This window comes from Ips typographus, unplaced genomic scaffold (genome assembly GCF_016097725.1).
Source record: "Ips typographus isolate SLU unplaced genomic scaffold, UJ_Ityp_2.0 IpsContig73, whole genome shotgun sequence".
NCBI classification, from domain to species: Eukaryota; Metazoa; Arthropoda; class Insecta; order Coleoptera; family Curculionidae; genus Ips; species Ips typographus.
The window spans coordinates 348,914-366,465 of NW_028098578.1; the positions used below are offsets into that span (position 1 = coordinate 348,914).

At 35.6% G+C, this 17,552-nt stretch overlaps 1 long non-coding RNA gene and 1 pseudogene across 2 annotated transcripts in view; one reads left to right on the forward strand and one right to left on the reverse strand.

Annotated features, from left to right (window-relative positions):
* LOC145739872 (uncharacterized) overlaps window positions 1-17,552 on the reverse strand; it is a 175,970-nt gene that overhangs the window by 154,387 nt on the left and 4,031 nt on the right. The window lies entirely within an intron of this gene.
* On the forward strand, window positions 178-17,514 carry LOC145739859 (protein nervous wreck-like; annotated as a pseudogene). Its single transcript, XR_014181255.1, has 9 exons — window positions 178-669; window positions 4,838-4,981; window positions 5,316-5,401; window positions 5,463-5,607; window positions 11,877-12,154; window positions 12,905-13,097; window positions 15,298-15,645; window positions 17,016-17,050; window positions 17,272-17,514. The product of XR_014181255.1 is annotated as a protein nervous wreck-like (transcript).

Sequence of the window (17,552 nt, forward strand, 5' to 3'; positions counted from 1 at the left end):
TTTTATAAGGTGGTGCCAATTTTGCGTTTATAAGTATCGAGTAGTTGTTTTTAAAATGTTCATAAGCTTATGCTGTTTTATAAGAAAACGTTACCGCAATTCTAATAAAACAAAAAATTGCTAGTTGGATTCAATCATGCAAAAAGTCAAAACTGAGCGTCAAAATTTATAGTTTATTTAAAATAGACAGTGCAAAAGACGAATGATTGAATACTACAAAACCAGAACGTTATCGCAACATTTCGAAAGTTTCCGATATACCAGAAAGGTAACAACTTAATGTAACTCTTGCAGCAGCCCTTCGAAACCGACTCTCAATTTTCCTTACTTTCCCTTTCTGGAGTGGGATGAATCCCCCCCTTGAGTCCCTCCACCAAGTCTGTTACCAAATTGGCGCGTTCGCGTATGGGGCGCAAAAATATCGATATTTGTTGCGCCGACGCTCCGTGCCGCCCCACACTGCCGCCTCCACATCCAAACCCCCCCTGGAATCGATACACCATCATCATCGAGAGTTTTCTGGTGGATTTTGCCTTCACGGTGAAGGATCGTTCGCGTTTAAACCTCTTCAGCCACTGCAGTTCAACTGGTTTTGCATGAGCCCCAATTTACTCCTGGGTGCCTTTTTCGCTGTTGCACCACGCTATCATGCAGCCGCCTCCGAGGAAGGTGGGCAGAACGTGTAGTTTTTTGCTTTCTTACTTAATTTAACCTTTTCGTTTCGCAATTTTTATAGTGTTTTGTTAATTTAGTGCACACACTTTTTTTGGGGGTGTTAATCTTAAATGCAAAAGGTCACAGGGTATAGGACATTTTGAGCACTAATTCCGTCAATATTTAACCCAGTTTATCCGGTCTGAGAGTGGAATTTTAAGATTTTTAATAGCTACTTTGTCAGATTGCGTGGTTTATTGGAGGGATTAGATTGGATAAGGCAGTGGCTAGTTAAGATATCAATCATCATCAGTTATTGGATGCTGAAAAGCTGTTCTGTTATCTCAACGTAGTAAAAATTTAGAAACCACCAAAGACAAAACACTCCGTTTTACACACTTTATTCACTTTTGTGCCAAAAACATAACATGGATAAACCGGTAAGTCCACTTAATTTCTATCATTTGCATGCATATTTTTTGACAGGTTTGTATCAGCACATTTCAGAGCAAATTCCAATCAAAGATTAGAATAACGGTCAAATATAGGTAGAATATATTATGTTTTTGAGTATTTATTGATATTATCAGACTATATTTGATCAATATGCTGAAAATTTGAGTTCAGCTACGCACAACGTAATTTGAACGCGTTTTCAAAACTTTTCCCGTAAAAAACAAATTATTTGCCAATAATTATTATTGAACTAATAACTAAATTTACACTAGTAGAAGATAACTGAGATAAGAGTAAGTAATCGTGTGTTTATACTATGTAATGGACTAATAGACAGTGTTATTTCTCAAATTTTTTGGGCAAAAAAACGAAATTTTGAACCACTCTGTTATTGATTTGAGTGGGATTTTAAAAAGTTACTCTCTACTTTCATATCGTGGTGGTCTTCCGAGAACTGCATTTGGAAAAAGTATAAAGAAGAATCACATCTAAAAATTTGGCAATTTACTATTAAAACTGTAAGTGGTTTTCAAGACTGTCTTTCTGGAAATTCAAATTTTAACACCATTTTTCGCTCTGACTGTACTAAATTTTGTAGTGTTTTTTCAGGTTATGGGATAGGAAATTTAATGAAGATTCCAAATATGTGCTTGAAACTGTCATTTCCTTACTCCAAGTGGGTTTTACCAGCGATTTTGTCCCTGACTGTCCTTTAAATCTGTCTTTCTGGCAGTTCAAACTTTAGCACCATTTTTCTCCCTGACTGTACGAAATCTTGTACTGTTTTTCTAGGTTCTTGGATAGGAAATTTAATGATAATGCCAAAAATTTACTTGAAACTGTCATTTTCTTACTCCAAGTGGGTTTTACCAGCGATTTTGTCCCTGACTGTCCTTTAAATCTGTCTTTCTGGCAGTTCGAACTTTAGCACCATTTTTCTCCCTGACTGTACCAAATTTTGCATTATTTTTTCAGGTTACGGGATAGGAATTTAATGATAATTCCAAAAATGTGCTTGAAACTGTCTTTTTCTTACTCCAAGAGGGTTTTACCAGTGATTTTGTCTTTGACTATCCTTTCAACCTGTCTTTCTGGCAAATTAAACTTTAACACCATTTTTCTTTCTGAATGTATCAAATTTTTAAAATTTTTTCATGTTATGGGATAGAAAGTTTAATGATGATTCCAAAAATGTGATTAAAACTGTAATTTTCTTACTCCAAGATGGTTTTACCAGTGATTTTGTCTTTGACTATTCTTTAAAATTGTCTTTCTGGCAGTTCAAACTTTAGCACCATTTTTCTCCCTGACTGTACCAAATTTTGCATTGTTTTTTCAGGTTATGGGATAGGAAATTTAATGATAATTCCAAAAATGTGCTTGAAATTGTCATTTTCTTACTCCAAGTGGGTTGGTTTTACCAGCGATTATGTCCCTGACTGCCTTTGAAATTTGAAACTGTCTTTCTGGCAGGTCAAACTTTAACACCATTTTTTTCCCCTGACTGTACCAAATTTTGCATTGTTTTTTCAGGTTATGGGATAGGAAATTTAATGATAATTCCAAAAATGTGCTTGAAACTGTCATTTTCTTACTCCAAGAGGGTTTTACCAGTGATTTTGTCTTTGACTATCCTTTAAACCTGTCTCTAGCAAATTCAAACTTTAACACCATTTTTCTCCCTGACTGTACTAAATTTTGAAAATTTTTTCAGGTTATGGGGTAGAAAATTTAGTTATGATTTCAAAAATGTGGTTAAAACTGTCATTTTCTTACTCCAAGAGGGTTTTACCAGTGATTTTGTCTTTGACTATCCTTTCAACCTGTCTTTCTGGCAATTCAAACTTTAGCACCATTTTTCTCCCTGACTGTACCAAATCTTGCATTGTTTTTTCAGGTTATGGGATAGGAAATTTAATGATAATTCCAAAAATGTGCTTGAAACTGTCATTTTCGTACTCCAAGTGGGTTTTACCAGCGATTTTGTCCCTGACTGTCCTTTAAAACTGTCTTTCTGGCAGGTCAATCTTTAACACCATTTGTTCCCCTGACTGTACCAAATTTTGCATTGTTTTTTCAGGTTATGGGATAGGAAATTTAATGATAATTCCAAAAATATGCTTGAAATTGTCATTTTCTTACTCTAAGAGGGTTTTACCAGTAATTTTGTCTTTGACTATCCTTTCAACCTGTCTTTCTGGCAATTCAAACGTTAACACCATTTTTCTCCCTGACTGTCCCAAATTTTGAATTTTTTTTCAGATTATGGTATAGAAAATTTAATGATAATTCCAAAAATGTGCTTAAAACTGTCATTTTCTCACTCCAAGTGGATTTTACCAGCGATTTTGTCCCTGACTGTCCTTTAAAACTGTCTTTCTGGCAGTTCAAACTTTAACACCTATTTTCTCCCTGACTGTACCAAATTTTGCATTGTTTTCTGTCATTTTCTCCCTCCAAGTGGGTTTTAGCAGCAATTTTGTCCTTGACTGTCCTTTCAAACTGTCTTTCTGGCAGTTCAAACTTTAGCACCATTTTTCTCCCTGACTGTACGAAATCTTGTACTGTTTTTCCAGGTTCTTGGATAGGAAATTTAATGAGGATTCCAAATATGTGCTTGAAACTGTCATTTTCTTACTCCAAGTAGGTTTTACCAGCGATTTTGTCCCTGACTGTCCTTTCAACCTGTCTTTCTGGCAAAATCAAACTTTAACACCATTTTTCTTTCTGAATGTATCCTATTTTTAAAATTTTTTCATGTTATGGGATAGAAAATTTAATGATGATTCCAAAAATGTGGTTAAAACTGTAATTTTCTTACTCCAAGATGGTTTTACCAGTGATTTTGTCTTTGACTATTCTTTAAAATTGTCTTTCTGGCAGTTCAAACTTTAACACCTATTTTCTCCCTGACTGTACCAAATTTTGCATTGTTTTCTGTCATTTTCTCCCTCCAAGTGGGTTTTAGCAGCAATTTTGTCCTTGACTGTCCTTTCAAACTGTCTTTATGGCAGTTCAAACATTAACACAGTTTCTTCCGTGACTGTATCAAATTTTGCATTGTTTTCTGTCATTTTCTCCCTTCAAATGGGTTTTAGCAGCAATTTTGTCCTTGACTGTCCTTTCAAACTGTCTTTATGGCAGTTCAAACATTAACACAGTTTTTTCCGTGACTGTACCAAATTTTGAATTGTTTTCTGTCATTTTCTCCCCCCAAATGGGTTTTAGCAACAATTTTGTCCCTGTCTGACCTTTCAAACTGTGTTTCTGACAATTCAAACTTTGAAACTGCTATTAGAAAAATCTCCCTGAAACTGTAATTTTTTCACTCCAAGTGGGTTTTACCAGCAATTTTGTCTCTGACTGTCCTTTCAAACTACCTTTCTAGCTGCTCTGGTTGGTTCATAAACGTAAAGATTAGCAGCTGAATATGAATTTAAATAGATAATAATCTGAGTCAATTAGAAATAAGCAAAAATTCTTTTGGTTTTTGACTAATATCTGCGAGATATCTGTATTCACAAACAAACAAAAAATAGTTAATGCACACAGAATAATTGAACTATTTCTATAGTGTCAATAGTTAACTGTTACTAGATTTTCAGTTGTGGAGACAGATAACATATTTGAATAAATTGTTTTTTACAAAACGTAATCTACCAATCAAATGATAAAAGTGAAATTTGTCGTACTTTCCGAAATGAAACTATCGAAATGACATTTTTAGGGCAACTATGCAAAGTTTCTGAAAAATCTGCACTCGGAACAGATCAACAAGTTGCTGATGAAAAACCAGCACGAATGTGACCTTCTGGAAGATATTAGGTCGTTTACCCTCAAACGATCCGCCATAGAAAAATCCTATTCAGAGGTGAGTTATAGTATATTACATACTCAGGTGGAAAGTGTTTGATTTCTGTCGAGAAATTAGGTAGTTCGCCGAGACGAAGTCGAGGTAAACTTTATTTCGAGACAGAAATTAAACTTTCCACCGTGGTTTGTATACTATTTTATTTTCTACCACTTATCAGAATCTTATCAAACTTTTAATAAATCATTCAGTTGAAATATTGATTGCTAATAGTCTCTAACAATAAGGTAGTATAATTCGACTAAGAGCAAGTAATTTTAATTTTTCCACCTGGTTTACACATAAGAAATAACGTTATATTTCTTTTACGAAAAAAAAAAATTTTTTCTGTTAGGCCCTACTCAAAATATCCTCAGCGTATCTGAACAAGAAAATCCCTAATATTCCAGACCTAAAACTCAAAGGAGGCGAAGAGAAATGGTAAAAAACATGATCGTCCTTTGTTTCTTGACTGTTTTTTTTTTTTGTTTTTTTATTTTAGGAACATGTGGAGCGTATAGCGGACTGTTTTGGAAGAGAACGAAAAACTGGCCAGAGCCAGACTGGCCGCCGTCGAAGTGTTTCAGCAACAAATCGCGGACGATGCCAAAATTTTACGAGCTCACAAATTGCAAATGGCCAAAAAGGTACGAGAATACTGCTGATTGTCCGAGGGGTAGACCGCCGATAATGTTTTGTACACCAAAATGCCTTTAAAATACCTCACAATGCTTCTATTATTGCTCAAAATGCATTAAAACTGCTAAAATCCCTCAAACTGCATTGAAGTACATCAAAATGCTTTTAAATTATTTAAACTGCCTTAAGATACCTTCAAAGGTTTATAGGCCTCCCTGGAATTGATGATAAATCTTGATGAAATACACCCTTGAAATTAATTTTTTTTATGGTCACGTGACAGTTTTTAGGTTGGATTAAGTAGTCTGCTTATACAATTTGTATATGACTTTTGACTATTGTCAAAATGTCGATAAGGATTAATGATTCAATAAAAATGACAAATTTTAAAGACCCAAACGCTTAATTTTTTTTTTAAATCACGTGACATTTTTTTGGGTTATGTTAGATGACAACGTACAGGTTTACCAAATTTTTGACATGCATTTTAGCACGTGTCAAATAAAGACACTTAACATTTAAAGAAACAGTTGAAAAATTGATAATTTAAATTTAGACAGTAGTAAAATTGGTAAGAACTAGGTCACGTGACTTGACAATTCAATTTTTGTGCTTGCAACACTGTAAAAGCCAGTTGACATTGTCAAAAACAGTAGCATAAACTTCAAAACGCAGTTTAAACTTAAAAAAATTGTAAATTAAAGTTAGACAGTTGTAAAAAGCTGAATTGCAAGAGAGACACATCACGTGACTTTGATTATGCCATTTTAGAGCTTGCAACACTGTCAAACTGATACCTGTCAAAAACAGTCGCGTGACTTTAAAATGTAATTTAAATGTTGGTCATTTGGTAAATTAAATCCAGACAGTTGTAAAAGCTGAAATTGTAAAATACACGTTACGTGACGTTAATAATACAATTTTCAGCTTGCAACACTGTAAAAGCCAGTTGAGATTGTCAAAAACAGTCACGTGAACTTGTTGTAACGTCAAGAAACACTTCAATATCTTGTTTGCGTCACGTGACACTATAACTGTTGAAACTCACTCAACAGTGACTTAAAACTATAAAATTACAAAGAGATGTTTCTTTAAGGAGTTTCAATGTAAGTTGTGTTTAAAGTTCGATGGAGTCAAATTTGACAGTTTTTTTTTGACAAATTTGACAGCAAGGGAATAATTTAATACTTTGCTTGCATCACTTGACAGGTGTCATAACTCCCAAAACTCACTCACCAGTGGCTTGAGAGTATAAAATGCCAAATTGATGAGTTTCTATGAGGAAGGCTTCAGGGAGCTAAATTTGAGATGTAACGTCAAGGAATACTTCAATACCTTGCTTGCGTCACGTGACATCTGTCATAACTGTTGAAAGACACTTGACAGTTGTCAGTTGTTGTTGTTGTTGTTGTTGTTAACGGGTTCTAGTCTATTTGAAATCATTTTCTTAAGTTAAGGACAATTGTAGAGCCATCTCACAAACTTAGGAGGTTTTCGACAGTATTTAGAGACTTCTAGTCATTTTAAAACGATTTTTTTAAGGTTTAGGACACTTCTAAAGAGTTCTAGTCTATTTTAAATGATTTTCTAAAGTTTAGAACACTTGTGGAGCCATCTCATTACTTTTGGGAAGTTTTTGATAGTATTTAGAGGCTTCTGGCCATTATACACAATCTTTCTAAAGTGTAGGACAATTGTAGAGCCATCTCACAATCCTAGGAGGTTTTCGACAGTATTTAGAGACCTGTTCATTATACACGATTTTTCTAAGGTTTAGGACACTTCTAAAGGGTTCTAGTCTATTTTAAATGATTTCCTAAAGTTTAGAACACTTGTGGAACGACCTCATTACTTTTGGGAAGTTTTTGGTAGGATTTAGAGGCTTCTGGTCATTATACACGAGTTTTCTAAAGTTTAGGACACTTGTAGAGCCGTCTCACAATTTTAGGAGGTTTTCGATAGTATTTAGAGACTTCTGGCATTTTAAAACGATTTTTCTAAGGTTTAGGACACTTCTAAAGGGCTCTAGTCTATTTTAAATGAGTTTCTAAAGTTTCGAACACTTGTGGAGCCATCTCACAACTTTTGGGAAGTTTTTGATAGTATTTAGAGGCTTCTGGCCATTAAACACGAGTTTTCTAAAGTTTAGGACACTTGTAGAGCCATCTCACAATTTTAGGAGGTTGTCGATAGTATTTAGAGACTTCTGGCCATTTTAAAACGATTTTTCTAAGGTTTAGGATACGTCTAAAGGGTTCTAGTCTATTTTAAATGATTTTCTAAAGTTTAGAACACTTGTGGAGCCATCTCACAACTTTTGGGAAGTTTTTGATAGTATTTAGAGGCTTTTGGCCATTATACACGAGTTTTCTAAAGTTTAGGACAATTGTAGAGCCATCTCACAATTTTAGAAGGTTTTCGATAGTATTTAGAGACTTCTGGTCATTTTAAAACGATTTTTCTAAGGTTTAGGACACTTCTAAAGGGTTCTTGTCTATTTTAAATGATTTTCTAAAGTTTAGAACACTTGTGGAGCCATCTCATTACTTTTGGGAAGTTTTTGGTAGGATTTAGAGGCTTCTGGCCATTATACACAAGATTTCTAAAGTGTAGGACAATTGTAGAGCCATATCACAATTTTAGAAGGTTTTCGATAGTATTTAGAGACTTCTGGTAATTTTAAAACGATTTTTCTAAGGTTTAGGACACTTCTAAAGGGTTCTTGTCTATTTTAAATGATTTTCTAAAGTTTAGAACACTTGTGGAGCCATCTCACAACTTTTTGGAAGTTTTTGATAGTATTTAGAGGCTTCTGGCCATTATACACGAGTTTTCTAAAGTTTAGGACAATTGTAGAGCCATCTCACAATTTTAGAAGGTTTTCGATAGTATTTAGAGACTTCTGGTCATTTTAAAACGATTTTTCTAAGGTTTAGTATACGTCTAAAGGGTTCTAGTCTATTTTAAATGATTTTCTAAAGTTTAGGACACTTGTGGAGCCATCTCACAACTTTTGGGAAGTTTTTGATAGTATTTAGAGACTTCTGGGCATTTTAAAATGATTTTTCTAAGGTTTAGGATACGTCTAAAGGGTTCTAGTCTATTTTAAATGATTTTCTAAAGTTTAGAACACTTGTGGAGCCATCTCACAACTTTTGGGAAGTTTTTGATAGTATTTAGAGGCTTCTGGCCATTATACACGAGTTTTCTAAAGTTTAGAACAATTGTAGAGCCATCTCACAATCTTAGGAGGTTTTCGACAGTATTTGGAGACTTCTGGCCATTTCAAAACGAGTTTTCTAAGGTTTAGGACACTTTTAAAGGGTTCTAGTCTATTTTAAATGATTTTCTAAAGTTTAGAACACTTGTGGAGCCATCTCACAACTTTTGGGAAGTTTTTGATAGTATTTAGAGGCTTCTGGCCGTTATACACAAGCTTTCTAAAGTGTAGGCACTTGTAGAGCCATCTCAATTTTAGAAGGTTTTCGATAGTATTTAGAGACTTCTGGTAATTTTAAAACGATTTTTCTAAGGTTTAGGACACTTCTAAAGGGTTCTTGTCTATTTTAAATGATTTTCTAAAGTTTAGAACACTTGTGGAGCCATCTCACAACTTTTTGGAAGTTTTTGATAGTATTTAGAGGCTTCTGGCCATTATACACGAGTTTTCTAAAGTTTAGGACAATTGTAGAGCCATCTCACAATTTTAGAAGGTTTTCGATAGTATTTAGAGACTTCTGGTCATTTTAAAACGATTTTTCTAAGGTTTAGTATACGTCTAAAGGGTTCTAGTCTATTTTAAATGATTTTCTAAAGTTTAGGACACTTGTGGAGCCATCTCACAACTTTTGGGAAGTTTTTGATAGTATTTAGAGACTTCTGGCCATTATACACGAGTTTTCTAAAGTTTAGGACAATTGTAGAGCCATCTCACAATCTTAGGAGGTTTTAGACAGTATTTGGAGACTTCTGGCCATTTCAAAACGAGTTTTCTAAGGTTTAGGACACTTTTAAAGGGTTCTAGTCTATTTTAAATGATTTTCTAAAGTTTAGAACACTTGTGGAGCCATCTCACAACTTTTGGGAAGTTTTTGATAGTATTTAGAGGCTTCTGGCCGTTATACACAAGCTTTCTAAAGTGTAGGCACTTGTAGAGCCATCTCAATTTTAGAAGGTTGTCGATAGTATTTAGAGACTTCTGGTCATTTTAAAACGATTTTTCTAAGGTTTACGACACTTCTAAAGGGTTCTAGTCTATTTTAAATGATTTCCTAAAGTTTAGAACACTTGTGGAGCCATCTCATTACTTTTGGGAAGTTTTTGGTAGGATTTAGAGGCTTCTGGCCATTATACAAAAGCTTTCTAAAGTGTAGGACAATTGTAGAGCCATATCACAATCCTAGGAGGTTTTCGACAGTATTTAGAGACTTCTGGTAATTTTAAAACGATTTTTCTAAGGTTTAGGACACTCTTAAAGAGTTCTCGTCTATTTTAAATGATTTTTTAAAGTTTAGAACACTTATGGAGCTATCTCACAACTTTTGGGAAGTTTTTGATAGTATTCTGGCCATTATACACGATTTTTTTAAAGTTTAGGACAATTGTAGACCCATCTCACAATCTTAGGAGGTTTTCGACAGTACTTAGAGACTTCTGGCCATTTTAAAACGATTTTTCTAAGGTTTAGGACAGTTCTAACGGGTTCTAGTCTATTTGAAATGATTTTCTAAAGTTTAGAACACTTGTGGAGCCATCTCACAACTTTTGGGAAGTTTTTGATAGTATTTAGATGCTTCTGACCATTATACACGAGTTTTCTAAAGTTTGGGACACTTGTAGAGCCATCTCACAATCCTAGGAGGTTTTCGACGGTATTTAGAGACTTCTAGTCATTTTAAAACGATTTTTTTAAGGTTTAGGACACTTCTAAAGGGTTCTAGTCTATTTTAAATGATTTTCTAAAGTTTAGAACACTTGTGGAGCCATCTCATTACTTTTGGGAAGTTTTTGGTAGGATTTAGAGGCTTCTGGTCATTATACACGAGTTTTCCAAAGTTTAGGACACTTGTAGAGCCATTTCACAATGTTAGGAGGTTTTTGATAGTATGTAGAGGCTTCTGGTCATTTTAAAACGATTTTTCTAAGGTTTAGGACACTTCTAAAGGGTTCTAGTCTATTTTAAATGATTTTCTAAAGTTTAGAACACTTGTGGAGCCATCTCACAACTTTTAGGAAGTTTTTGATAGTATTTAGAGGCTTCTGGCCATTATACACGAGTATTCTAAAGTTTAGGACAATTGTAGAGCCATCTCACAATCTTAGGAGGTTTTCGACAGTATTTGGAGTCTTCTGGCCATTTCAAAACGAGTTTTCTAAGGTTTAGGACACTTTTAAAGGGTTCTAGTCTATTTTAAATGATTTTCTAAAGTTTAGAACGCTTGTGGAGCCATCTCACAACTTTTGGGAAGTTTTTGATAGTATTTAGACGCTTCTGGCCGTTATACACAAGCTTTCTAAAGTGTAGGCACTTGTAGAGCCATCTCAAAATTTTAGGAGATTTTCGATAGTATTCGGAGACTTCTGGCCATTTTAAAACGATTTTTCTAAGGTTTAGGACACTTCTAAAGTTTTTGTTTAAAGAATTTGTCTTCGGATTTTTTGCAAATCATTTGTTCTGCAAATTTGATTATTTTTCGATATAAAAATCGGGGTCAAAGTCACGCTCAATACTCGGTCACCCCTTACATCTGCGAATCAGTAAAGCGACTTAATTTTTGATTGATTTACTTCGAAAATCCACAACATTTTTAAATACGGAGACTTTAGTCTTGTCTTGAATTGGTAAAGTAAAGATTAACATCAGCAATTTTTAACGATTTTACCGCTAATGATGTTAGAATGAGCTTTTTACAAATCCTTCTTTATGTAGTTGTTAACTTAAAAAAAAAGAAAATATATTCAAAACATTACAAGAATGATTCTTTATTACGATGCATGCAAGACAACAGAGAATTCATAATGATGATAATATTTGGGAATTCGCTTAGTAGGAATTCTAGGGGACACGTTTTTGCGTGACGTAATTTTTACTTAGATAGCGATGACTTTTAGTCCCTTTTTGCTATCGGCACTTTTCTAAACGATCTATGTATACGGTAATGTGCACAAAAGTTTGAATCAATAATAAATTTGGTGCAACATCCCTATTGTCAACCAAAGTTCCAGATGAAGAGGACATGTAAATTCATAAGTTGTATCCTGATTCTTTTTGATTTAGGCGCAAAACCATGACAAACTAACTATAGTAGAAAACGAGCAACTGGAAGTAGTTGGGGAGGGAGATGGTGACGGTTGGCTACGAGCACGAAATTATCGCGGTGAAGAAGGTTACGTTCCTCACAACTATCTGGACATAGAAAGGGAACAGTCAGCGTCCACTCCGGGTCTGCAAGCCCAAATTTCCTTCTCCTCCGTCGACTATACTGTGGATAATGAGGACCCTTTTTGGGGATGGATAACCATCCCCAAACTGAAACAACACAGTCTCCAGAACAGGTGAGTTTATTCATTCAGCTTGACAGCATCTATGTCAAAATTTACAGTTGAGAAAAGACAACGTTGGTCGAATGTATGAACAAAGAAGTACTTTCGATTCTTTGTATGACAGTGAGACAGGTATATCTCTAGATGGAGTCGTTACTATTCTAAGCAATCATTACAATACTGTCACGTTTTGATTGTAAAGCTGTTAACATGGTACACCCTTTTCCTCATTCTCTCCCGCGACACTCACTACCTCTTCTGTCTTTCCCAGGCTTTTCTTCGTTTTGCCCCCGTCGATGTCACCTCCGCTCCCCTCAGTTTGTGAACCTTCTTCCCCTTCCCATCGATCCCTCTCCATACTCCACACCCTCTCACTTTTTCTTACCCCATTCTTCACTTCACTCCCGTACATCGCCGCCGGCCACACACTCCATTATCATGCTAAGATTTTCCTTGTCTACTCCCTTATTACGGCGAAGCCCCGTCAGCTTGTTTGCCGTCTCGCTCACTCACTCTCTTTCTATGCTCCACTCCACAACCAAACGTTTCCTATTCAATCACTCCCAACAAGTCAATCCTCGCAATGGATTCTCTCTTCTCCCACCATTCTCTCTCTGCCTCTTCTGCCCCCCAGCTCCGCGAACATCACTTTGGTCTTGGCCTTGTTGTACCTCATTCTCCTTCCCACTCCCAGGCATTTTTTCTCTATCTCTTTAACAGCCCTTGTTACGTAAACAACTATGTAACTTTTGTTACTGTCAGGTTTCGGTAATATCCATGCCGATCCAGAAAACGACGAGCGGTAGTGACGCCCCAGTAACGTATTGTATAGCCCTCTACGATTACGACGGGGAAGGTGGTGAGGAATTGACGTTTGAAGAAGGACAAATCATTAAAGTGCTCAGTAAATGTGCTCATAGCATTGACGATGGTTGGTGGCAAGGTGAACTTGAGGGTGAGTCAGTTATTGTTATATACATGGTGATTATTTAGCTCAAACTTAGATGAAAGGTGAGGTCATTTTAAGATAAACATGTGGCCGATTTGAGTTATTTAAAGAACTAGAGGACCAAGCTCAAAATTCTGCAAGAATATATGCTTCACAAGGATGAACTGAAGAATTTTCAGTAGAACTAAATTCTCCGGATGATTTCTTATATTAGCAGCAGCCATACAGGGTGTCTCACGACGAAAGACATCGATTGATATTGGAAAAAGTATAAATAGGAGAGTTTTGAAAATTAGGCTGAATACTGATGTGGGCATGCCTAATCTAACTAAAATATTTTCAATGTGGTTGCACTTCCGTTTATACCGGAAGTCGATCACAACTTTCTTATTTTAAATAGAACACCCTATATATTATTACATATTTGGATTTCTCACAAAATTCTGACCAACTTTTATCTCTAGCCGTTTTCGAAATATTTGATGTTTTTCCAAAAAAGTGACAGTTGCAACGCTCAACATATTTTTGTACTTTGTCAAAACCGTATTTCATTTTGCAATGAAACTTTGGGTTATTGTAAATAAAGGATCGTTTTATTAAACTGAGGGTGCGTAATGACTCATTTGTATACAGGGTCGTCAAAAAAAAAATGAAAAATCTCAAGTTTTTTAAATAGAACCCACATTTTTTATGACGGAACCATTTGGAGCATTACAAATTACTATACGTTTCAATTTACTTGCCTATACCTAAATCCAACCCATTTCGTTTTATTTGAGAATAAAGATTTTTTTATTAGGCTGCATGGTTGGGATTAGCTGGTACTCTAGTTGGTCATGCTTTTGACACACGGTGATATTGGAGACCTGCAGAGCATGTTAATAACACTACTGACTTGAGTGTTTTGACAACTGCCAATATGCCGTCGCGGTTACGTTATTCCAACCAAGATTACTTAAATCTGTTTATTATTTACGGAGAATGTGATAAAGTTGTGAGAACATGTGAGGTATTTGCCGCTCGTTATAAAGAAAAACTAAAGCCATCACCAAAAGCTCTCAAGCAAATAATTGAAAATTTTAAGAATACGGAACAAAACCAATCCCTAACAATACAAATGTAGAAATTGCATTTTTGGGCTATTTTTTTGCAAATCCACCTTAGTCAATAAGACAAGTTTCCGTAGAATCAGGCATATCCAAAAGTTCAATTCAGAGGATCCTGAAGAAACATAAATTTCACCATTTTTCATTTAAATTAGTGCAACACTTAAAAGAGGTTGACTTTCCAAAGAGAGTGGTTTTTATTGAGTTTTTGCTGACTAGTCACTATGGAGAAGAATTGTTTTTGAATAATATTATTGAGATCGACGAGGCCAAATTCACTAAAAATGGAATGTTCAATAGACATAATTCACACTACTGGTGTGACATAAATCCACACGTAATTAGAGAGAGAAATTTTCAAGAAATCTGGAGTTTTTATAATAAAAAATGTTTATTCTCAAATAAAACGAACTGGGTTGGATTTAGGTATAGGCAAGTAAATTGAAACGTATAGTAATTTTTAATGCTCAAAATGATTCCGTCATAAAAAATGTGGGTTTCTATTTAAAAAACTTGAAATTTTTCATTTTTTTTAGTGGCAGGTTTATGATTTTTTTTTGACGACCCTGTATACAAATGAGTCGTTACGCACCCTCAGTTTAATAAAACGATCCTTTATTTACAATAACCCAAAGTTTCATTGCAAAATGAAGTACGGTTTTGACAGAGTACAAAAATATGTTGAGCGTTGCAACTGTCACTTTTTTGGAAAAACATCAAATATTTTAAAAACGGCTAGAGATAGGCATAGGGCATTGTACACAAAAGTTGGTCAGAATTTTGTGAGGAATCCAAATATGTAACTATTTATACTTTTTCCAATATCAATCGATGTTTTTCGTCGTGGGACACCCTGTATTAGCATACTCTTCAGTGCTATACGAGTACATTTTAAGACTTTTGTAGCAGAGAACAAAGCTGACAGAAAATTGCATTAGTTACTATAATGACAACAGTTAAAAACGCTGATATCTGTAACGTAAACGAATATTATAAAATTGGTATCTTATGCAGAAAACCAAAAAGTCTTCTAGTTCTTTGAATTTTTCTTTAAATGACTTATAATGCTAATTTACATGTTTATCATTTACTATATTTAGGTAGAATAGGAAACTTTCCATCCCTGGTAGTGGAAGAATGCGACGAGAACGGTGAACCGTTAACGAACCAATGGGACGAGACGCCGCCCCAATCGGCGCCGCCCCTTTTTACCCCCCCGGACATTCCGAATTTTCTGAAGAAGCCGGCTGATGATGACACTCTCGATTCCCCCCAAACGATCGATCCCCAACCCCCTCAGCAGCCGGCTCCAGTTTTGCACATGAACGGGACGGAACCGACCACCAAACCGGACGTCAGTCAATCGAATCAATTCTCGATCAAATTGACGCGAGACCAGCGCCAGCAATATGGCAGTCAGTTTCAAGGTGGACAACCCACAATTCCGAGTAAGCTTTTGGTTTTATTTTTATTCCCACCAAGGAACAGTATTATGATGGTGTATGTAATGTAAAAAGGATAAAAGTGGAGGAAAGTAGCAATTATACCATCCGCAAAGACTGACCATAAAGTGACAATTCGTTTTGACAATAAATATAACAACTGGTCTTAGGCAAAGTGTCAAAACACGTCACATTCACTGCCACATGACGTAAGAAAAGTATGAAAACGTCAGAATTGTCAAATTTGGCTCCCTAAAGCGGTAAAAACAACTTACAGTGCAATTTCCCAAAGAAACACATCTATTTGGCATTTTATACTTTCAAGTCACTGGTGAGAGAGTTTTGACAGTTATGACAGCTGTCACGTGGCCCAAGCAAAGTATTAAAGTGTTTGTTAACGTGAGAACTGTCAAATTTGGCTCCCTGAAGCTGTAAAAACAACTTACAGTGCTATTCCTCAAAGAAACACATCTATTTGGCATTTTATACTTTCCAGTCACTGGTGAGTAAGTTTTAACAGTTATGACAGCTGTCACGTGACTCAAGCAAAGTATTAAACTGTTCCTTAACATCCTACTAACTATCAAATTTGGCTCATGGATCTTTAAACACAACTTCCAGTGTAATTCCTCAAATTAGCAACTATTTCTACTTTCTATAGTTTCAGGTCATTGGTAAACGGATTTCGACAGTTATGACAGCTGTCACGTGACGTAAGAAAAGTATGAAAGTGTTCCTTAACGTCAGAATTGTCAAATTTGGCTCCCTGAAGCTGTAAAAAGAACTTACAGTGCAATTTCCGAAAGAAACACATCTATTTGGCATTTTTATACTTCAGGTCACCGGTGAGTGAGTTTTAACAGTTATGACAGCTGTCACGTGGCCCAAGCAGAGTATTAAAGTGTTTCTTAATGTGAGAACTGTCAAATTTGGCTCCTTGAAGCTGTAAAACAACTTACAGTGCAATTCCTCAAAGAAACACATCTATTTGGCATTTTATACTTTCAAGTCACTGGTGAGTGACTTTTAACAGTTTTGACAGCTGTTACGTGACCCAAGCAAAGTATTAAACTGTTCCTTAACTGTCCTACTAACTATCAAATTTGGCTCATGGAGCTTTAAACACAATTTCCAGTGTCATTCCTCAAATTAGTAACTATTTCTACTTTCTATAGAAATTCTAAATTTGTCTGTCAGATAACTGAGTTATAAAGTGTATAGAAATTTTGTCGCCAAATTACTGATACACTATCATAATGCTGTTTTAACTTCAGGACAGTGTCTATAACTTGAAATTTGACAATGTAGTCCCATCAGGAAGCGCTTGTAACTCTCCCAATCCTAATATATCCTATTTTTGTCCTGCATACGCACAGCGATCGGAATTCCCAGTCTTGAAATAAGCGACGAGGTATGTTGAATTATTTCTAAAGTAGATCATTTGATTGCGCATAATAAAACAACAGAAATTACCGTCATTAGTGGCAAATCTTTTAATACACAAAAAGGAAACTGTAAAAGACACCAAAAGTGCTACTGCTATAACTTAATTTCAACTACTTGGTTTGTCTTTTATTGTTTCTAAGATCCTGCACACATAGTTTTTCACATTTTCCTGACTCTTCCACGTAGGATGGAAAAGAAATTATCGAACCTAGAGAAACGGACGGAGACTCGTTGGGCGTGGCCCAAATCGTAATCACAGCTGCCACGCCTATGATGGAGGAGCCGGAGCAACCGTTTCCGCCCCCTGACGAGCAAGAACAGGAAATAACGGTGAACTACCAGAACGACGTCATCGAAGAGGAAGACGGAGATGATTTGGAGGATGAGGAAGACGATAGGGTCGTAATGTCCCAATACACTCCAGGCTAGTTGGATCGGTCTGGGTTAATATAAATAATTGAAATTGT